The following is an 8,686-nucleotide window of genomic DNA, read 5'->3' as shown; positions in this document are numbered from 1 at the left end:
CATCAGATTTCTGGGAAAATTTTAAATGCACTATTCTCCTTCAATTCTTAACCATTTTCGACCTACTTTATATGGATTTGAAGCTAGTGAAGAGTAGAGTCGCGTTATACCTGTTTGGAGTCCAACAAGTGGACGGAGTTAGCCGGAAAAAGCCTCGAAAGTTCCGACCAAAAGTGAACTCTTCGAAACTTGATCGTTTCACTTCCAAACTTATCCCAAATTGTTATAGGAGCCTTGAAGAGTTTTGTAGAAGCTTCCCCAAGCTTCAAAACACCCTAACTCACTCAAAAACACGTCGTACTCAGTTTGCCCGAGTTCGGACCTCACGAGTTCCACGTTGAAAACTCGTCCATTCTAGGCTTCAAGAACATGGTTGTGTTCGTGAGGATGAGACGAACACGAAAACGAGGTTCTTGGGTTTGATTTGTGAGCTTTTGAAGCTCGTTGAGGGTTTGCAGAGAAGAATAGAGTATACAGGAGATAGAGAAAAAGAAGAGAGAGAGAGTCCCTTTTTTTTTTTCCTTTTTCTGTTTGGGTGACAGAAATGAGGGAATGGATAGGATTGGTGAGAGTGTGAAATAATGAATGAGGGTGCACGGGATGGGCTAAAAAAAGCTAGGGATAGGATTTTTGGATTTTGTACATAAAAGGTATCGAAAACCTATCCGGAACAGTGTTTTCACACTGATAAAATTTACGTACACTCGTAACAACGTGTACAATTTAAGTGCGATAGTGAGAAATAAAATGAAAGCAATAAGAATACGCCCATGTCACTTGCCAATAAGAGCATAACTTGTCAATACACATACTCGGGGAGAAACAAATAACATCCTACATCGCCCAGGGGAGTGGATCCTGTAAGCCTTATATGTATATTCCCATCTCTACCTAGCACGAGGCATTTTGGGAGCTCACTAGCTGTGGGTTCTATCGGAACTTCGAAGTTAAGCGAGTCCGTACAAGAGCATTTTCAAGATGGGTGACCCACTGGGAAGTTCTCGTGTGAGTTCCCAGAAACAAAACCATGAGGGCGTGGTCGGGGCCCAAAGCGGACAGTATCGTGCTACGGTGGAGTTGAGCCTAGGATGTGGTAGAGGCCCGGGCCAGGATGTGACAATTTGGTATCAGAGCCAATCCTTGGCCGGATGTGTGCCGACGAGGACATCAGGCCCCTAAGGGGGGGTGGATTGTAAAATCCCAAATCGTCTAAAGGAGTGGATCCTGTAAGCCTTATATATATATTCCTCTCTCTACCTAGCACGAGGCTTTTTAGGAGCTCACTGGCTGCGGGTTCTATCGGAACTCCGAAGTTAAGCGAGTTCACGCGAGAGCATTCCCAAGATGGGTGATCCACTGGGAAGTTCTCGTGTGAGTTCCCAGAAACAAAACTGTGAGGGTATGGTCGCGGCCCAAAGCGGACAATATTGTGTTACGATAGAGTTGAGCCCGGGATGTGGTGGGGGCCTGGGCCGAGATGTGACACTTAGTGTTTATTTATACTTTCATAAAGTATAACATAAAATTTTGTGGTACGTGTAAATATTTTAAATTGAAGATCAAATTCATTCATTGTATTCATATAGGGTCAAGGAGTGTAGCTGTAAACAGTCATCAAAATCAAAGTTAAAATAACCATTAAGTAGTGATTTTTTGTTGATTTTGTGGTATCCACTAGTGTAAAGATTTTGTGGTTTAATTAAAATATTTTGGGTGGGAATTTTCCCCCCTTTTTTGCACGGGGAAATGGATTTTTTTTTTGGTAATCTGCACAGGGAAATGGATTGGACAAGCTTTTTCGGTCAGTGTCAGAGTTGGCATCGTTTTTAACCGACGCAACCTCTGATTATGTCAACACAAAAATGCCCTTATTTTGACGCCACACAAATTTGTTAGACTAACGTCGGTTTTATCCAATGCAATGTAATCCTATTTTGACGCTGACCCTTTCAGTCAAAAGTGTGTCAGGCTGCGTGTATCTAGGTCGTGTCAAACCTAGTGTCTGTTTGAACCGAAGCAAAGTCCTAATATTTCGACGCAACTTATAGCTACTGTCAGTTTGTCAGATATGGTGTCGGTTTTGACCGACGTAAGGTGTTATAGCTACTGTCGGTATTAACCGACGCTAAGTTTTTATCCATATTTAAACCCTGTCTTTCCCATTACTCTCGTGCTTCCATTTCTCTCTCTCGTTTACAGGTGATGTTGAAGAAGGAAACTTCCAGCTCTGGCGGTGCTTCCGGTGCCCAAAGCAACATTAATGGCTTTGTCACTCATCTGCAGTCGCAGCAGCCGCCACTTAAGAAGAAAAGAAATCTTCCAGGAACTCCAGGCAAATAATCTTGAATTAATATCAAGTAGTTTCTTGATTTGATTGGCATGTTTCACTATATGTATATAACATACAACACAAGGCGCAGGGATTTGATTCATTTCAGGAGAACAAAAGAAAATGGCTTCTTTCCAGATCATGTTAGCTTATGTTGAGATTGATTCACTTGAGAATATTGACCAATATTTGGCGTCATGCCTAAGTCTTGTAATATTTCATTTCAACGATATATATTGCTTTTTCTAAAAAATAAATAAATAAAAAAAGTTCTAATTTGAGTTATCTTGCGAAAGAATATAAACTTTATGAAGAATTGTTGACAAAAATATACAACTGTTTGGTTGATTTCACTTTTTTGTTGACCAAAAGTATATATATGCTAACATAATTAACCATTGTTGCTATTTATACTTATATTTATGCTACTTAGTTAATTATGCTTTAAAAGTTTTGTATTTGTGTGATCAGATCCTAGCGCAGAAGTTATTGCACTGTCACCAAAAACCCTAATGGCAACGAACCGATTTGTGTGTGAGATCTGCAACAAAGGGTTTCAAAGGGATCAAAACCTTCAACTACATCGTTGAGGCCATAACCTTCCATGGAAGCTCCGGCAGAGACCACCACTGGGGTTAGGAAAAGGGTCTACATATGTCCCGAGCCGACATGTGTTCACCACAACCCAGCTCGGGTGCTAGGAGATCTCACTGGCATTAAGAAGCGCTTTAGCTGGAAACATGGGGCGAAAAAATGGAAATGTGACAAGTGCTCCAAGAAATATACAGTGTAGTCAGATTAGAAGACGCATCAGAGGACATGCGGCACAAGGGAGTATAGATGTGACTGTGGAACCAACTTTTCTGAGGAACTTCATATGGTGTCTTAGGCATCTTCTTCAGCTTCTACTTCTAATTCCTCCAGGAGATCATCCAGGAGTTCTATAACAATGCTGATGACTGAGAACAATGAATTGAGAATGAATTGGGACAATTGTTATTGTTATTAGTTTTTATTAATGTTTCCTTTGGCCTATATATGAAATATGATTGGAATTATTTATATATATATATATATAAATAATTCCAATCATATATATATTTATATTTTAATTATTATTAACGAAAAATGGAGAAACAATTTGTATTATGCTTTATTTTAATATATCTGGTGTCGTTTATGGACGACATCATCATTAATATTATATTTATCGAAATGTAGGTAATGTCGGTTAGGACCGACAGTAGATTGATTATTTTATTTGTTTAGTGTTATGTAATGTCAGTTACGGCCGACAGTAAGTGTAATATTTTATTGTTTAATTGTTACTTAATGTCGGTTAGTAACGCCATCATGTCAAAATTTAATGTCGCTTTTAAGCGAAGTTGTTGTTCTTTTTTTTATATTACTTTGCTTCGTGGTGGCGGATTAAGTGGTCTAAGCGACGTCAATACCCTTTCCGTGATAGTAGCATTGGTGTCGCTAACCCAATCCGACATTGCACTATTTAATGTCGGATTTTTACCATATAGCCGACAGTAATTGGTGTTTCTTGTCGGTTTTTGACCGCCAGTGATAGTCCATTTTGTAGTAGTGGTATGAATAAACTCTTTCAGTGTTTGTGAATCTATCGTTTTGATGGGATACGCATTCTACGAAACTAATTTCAATGATCCAACCGTCAAACTTGTTTGTATATGCTTCAAGATCGCATACGCCAAAAATCGCAAAAAACAAACATTCAAATATCAAGTAACGGGAAAAAACTTTTCAATGGTTATCAACGAAAAATCACGATTTAATGGTTATTTTAACTCTGATTTTGATGATTTTTTACAGCTACACTCCTTGACCCTATACGAATACAATGAATGCACTTGATCTTCAATTTAAAATATTTACACTAGTGGATACCACAAAATCTTATGTTATACTTAATGAAAGTATGAATAAACTTAGTGAATCTACCGTTTTGATGGGATACACATTCTACGAAACTAGTTTTAACAATCCAACCATCAAACAGTTTGTATATACTTGAAGATCGCATACGCCAAAAATTACAACAAACAAACATTCAGAGATCAATAATGGGACAAAACCTTTCGACGGTTATCAATGAAAAATCACGATTTAACGGTTAATTTAACTCCGATTTTGATGATTTTTTTACAGCTACACTCCTTGACCCTATATGAATACAATGAATGAACTCGATCTTCAATTTAAAATATTTACACTAGTGTATACCACAAAATCTTATGTTATACTTAATGAAAGTATGAATAAACTCTTAAGTGTTAGTGAATCTATCCCTTTGATGGGATACGCATTCTACGAAACTAATTTCAACGATCTAACCGTCAAACTTGTTTGTATATGCTTCGAGATCGTATACGCTAAAAATCGCAAAAAACAAACATTCAGAGATCAAGTAACGGGATAAAAAATTTCGATGGTTATCAACGAAAAATCGCGATGTAATAGTTATTTTAACTCAAATTTTGATGATTTTTTTACAACTACACTCCTTAACCCTATATGAATACATTGAATGAACTCAATCTTCAATTTAAAATATTTACACTAGTGGATACCACAAAATCTTATGTTATACTTAATGAAAGTATGAATAAACTCTTTAAGTGTTAGTGAATTTGTTGTTTTGTTGGAATACACATTCTACGAAACTAGTTTTAATTATCCAATCGTCAAACATCTTTGTATATATTTCAAGATCGCATACGCCAAAAATTGAAAAAAAAGCCATTCAAAGATCAAGTAACGGGACAAAACTTTTCGAAGGTTATCAACAAAAAATCACGATTTAATGGTTATTTTAACTCCGATTTTGATGATTTTTTTACAGCTACACTGATTGACCCTATATGAATACAATGAATGAATTTGATCTTCAATTTAAAATATTTATACTAGTGCAAAATCTTATGTTATACTTAATGAAAGCATGAATAAACTCTAAGTGTTAGTGAATCTATCGTTTTGATGGGATATGAATTCTACGAAACTAATTTCAACGATCAAATCGTCAAACTTGTTTGTAAATGCTTCAAGATCGCATACGCCAAAAAACGCAGAAAAACAAACATTCAGAGGTCAAGTAACGAGACAAAACTTTTCGACGGTTATCAACGAAAAATCACAATTTAACGGTTATTTTAACTCCGATTTTGATGATTTTTTACAGCTACACTCCCTGACCCTATATGAATACAATTAATGAATTCCATCTTCAATTTAAAATATTTACACTAGTGGATTTTATGTCATGATGATCGATGAAAATTAAGGATTTTGTAAAAGGAATAACATGCAAGCCTTGAGTTCCATCGGCAATGTTTAAACTTTTGAGAAAGGCTTCACAACCTTGAAAACAAAAACTCTTTCATTTTGCATATCCTTGCACATTTAATATTTTGTAGTGTATGGATGTTTCTTTATCAGGCTCTTATTTTCGAGTGTAGATGTAGTACTTAAACGACAAATGTGTTTTAATGTTTTGAAGTAATATTTATGTGGCAATGTCTGGTATGTGCAAATTTAAGGAAAAAAATATATTTTTCTTAACAGGTCATAACGGGTCGGGTCACTTAAAGTGATCCGACCTGTTAAGGACCCGTTAAGATAACGGGTGTGACACGACACAATCCGTTAAGACAACAGGTGTTACACGAAAACGACATGAACACGACAGACACGACCTGTTTACCAGACCTATCCAAGTCTATAGGGAAGGACTTCAGTTGAGCAAGGCTAAAGTTCAAATTCAATGGAAAGAACCAACGAAATTTACTTGTGATGTCAAGTTGAAAATCCGATGCCCCGGAGAAATTATTGAGTATCAAATGATAAAGCAATCAAATTATAGTAATTACTAAATGATATTTACAAAAATAAAAAATATAAAGTGAAGAGAACAATGAAAAACTTAAGGATTTGCCTTAAATATAGAGCTCCCAGAAGCATACAACTCATCAGGAATGATAGCACAGAACAACATTCATTTAAATCCTGTTAAGATTGTGAAACCAAATTAAAAACAGCTTTAGCCCAAGTTGCCTGCACCACAATATGAATATTACTACAAAAACAGCTTCAATCCTAATCCAGTTAGCAATATGAATAGGGAATTTTTTTTTGAACTCATACAATAAAACTAAAATTTATCAATAAATCCACACTCAATAATCAAACCTTACCATCACGCAATCTTTATCCTACCACCAAACCCTGATCACACAATTGTTATATATCCTATGTTCTTTAATAGGCTTTATGGAGGAGGAGAGGAATTAGGAATGTTGGTCAAGACAGTGTCCGTCTCCTTGTACTCAAGTTCGAACCCCTCCCCATAATTAGAATAGCTTAGAATATGATAATTTTTAATCTCAAACCACAAACTCATGAGATTAATGCCACACTTCAGACACTCCAATGCATTTAACTACTAGATCATACACTCAGGCCATTTAATTATCTTCAAATAATAGGATCTAACTTTCTGAATTGCTTCTTGTTAAGAGTGAGATTTCCAATGTCATGAGTGAGAAACCCCCTTGTCATCCTGTCAACCATATCCAAAGCAGACTGAAACATGGCACCACAAATCTGGATTCTAGATATTGAAATATGAGAAAACAGTGATGAAATCGTACCCAGCATTCTGATAACAATGAAGCCAACCCTTTGGGAAAACAAACACATCTCCTGCTGTAAGAACCTTTTGGAATGGCTGGTTTTGGGTGTCAATAAACCCAGCAAGCACAATTCCTTTGCTCAAAAAGAACTATTCGAATGCCTGGGGTGGGAGTGGAGGCTCACCAAGCCATCGATTCTCAAGTCTGTTCGCGCAATTGGCTTTTTTTATTTTCTAAATGAGTGTAAAGATAAATTTACATATAGATTGGGTTTGTGAGAATAGTTTAGGTAATAAATTTTGGTTTAAAAATATATTGACAGTTTAATTGAAAATAAAACGAGTGTGAATAGTAAGTTGAGTGACGAGAGTGAGCTGGGTATAGAAATAGGTTATATGGATTCCAACGATGCACATATATGGCACATCGATCACGTATCGCATGTTGGATACGCAGATGGACACAACATGCCTTTGATACAGTTGAAGACGCATTAGATACGTATCTGGATAAATGAATACGGCGTTTGACAGATGGATACGGGTATTCAACGGTTTAGATATGGGTATCCGACTGTCTGGATGCGGATATCTGCACCATGGCCTTTGACGCGATTTGGTGGAAGAAAACCTCATGACGGAGATGACGCAATCTGGTGGAAGGAAGCCTCACGAAGAAGATGATGCGATTTGGTGAAGGAAGGCCTCGCATGGAGACGACCCGATCTAGTGGAGGAGGCTTCACGAAGTAGATGACTGCTATAGGTCGACATGCTATAGGTTGACATGCAATTTCTTTGTTTCTGTAGAGAAAAATGACACCACATTCCATTTTTTTAATTTTTAGGGTTTAAATGAGACTAAAGTCCAAAACTACATAGCTCACCAAATTTTCGCCATTAACATCCTTTCTTTTTAAGAGTTTGAATAATAGAAATTAAATTTCAGTAATTAATTTTTTTATTGTTATTAAAATATATATTTTTAAATTAAATTTGAGAAATTAATTTTTTTATAGTTATTTAAAATATATATTTATTATATAAATTGCCGTATCGTGTCTTCGTTTTCAGAAATTTGACGTATCCCCATATCGTATCATGTCGTATTTTCATGTCCGTGTCCATGCATTGTAGATGGGTTGAAATAAAATTTCGTATATGAATATCTTTACCAAAACTTATGGATAGGATACATAAATTCAGGCCTCCATCACTTGGCAGGGTAAAAATTATACCTGTTGGTTCTGTGTAGAAAGCAAGTTTCCTGCACAACAACAATGAAAAACTTAAGAATTAGCCTTAGGTAAAGTTAAGAGAACTTAATGCTAAAAATAAAAAAAACTAGCACTTACTCAGTTGCATTACCTAGACGCTCTGCTAAAGGCACGGTGCCCACTAAACTGAAGAAGAAGACCCATCCCTAACGTATACAAAGTAACTGTCAATGCATTTGGGGTAAAAGTCAATCTAAATTATTGAAAGGATGTGCGAAAAAGAAACTATGTTGGACACATTCTTAAAAGGTCGTACCCAGTGCACAAGGCTCCCGCTTTACGCAGGGTCTGGGAGAGGTGAATGTCGGCTAGCCTTAAAAAAGTTTATTTTTTGGTGTAGTTTGTCTTGTAAATTGCCATTGCTTTGTCACCCTATGCAAGAAATACATAAAAACAATTAGTTGCAAAATAATATTATGTACAT

General features: G+C 36.3%; 1 pseudogene; it reads left to right on the top strand.

Annotated features, from left to right (window-relative positions):
* The first annotated feature begins 2,841 nt into the window (after positions 1 to 2,841).
* Positions 2,842 to 3,338, top strand: LOC126588288 (zinc finger protein GAI-ASSOCIATED FACTOR 1-like; annotated as a pseudogene).
* Positions 3,339 to 8,686: the final 5,348 nt, after the last annotated feature.

This window comes from Malus sylvestris, chromosome 11, assembly GCF_916048215.2.
Source record: "Malus sylvestris chromosome 11, drMalSylv7.2, whole genome shotgun sequence".
Taxonomy (NCBI): domain Eukaryota; kingdom Viridiplantae; phylum Streptophyta; class Magnoliopsida; order Rosales; family Rosaceae; genus Malus; species Malus sylvestris.
Note: the sequence above shows the minus strand (reverse complement) of the source record. Positions and strands in the feature narration are given on the sequence as shown.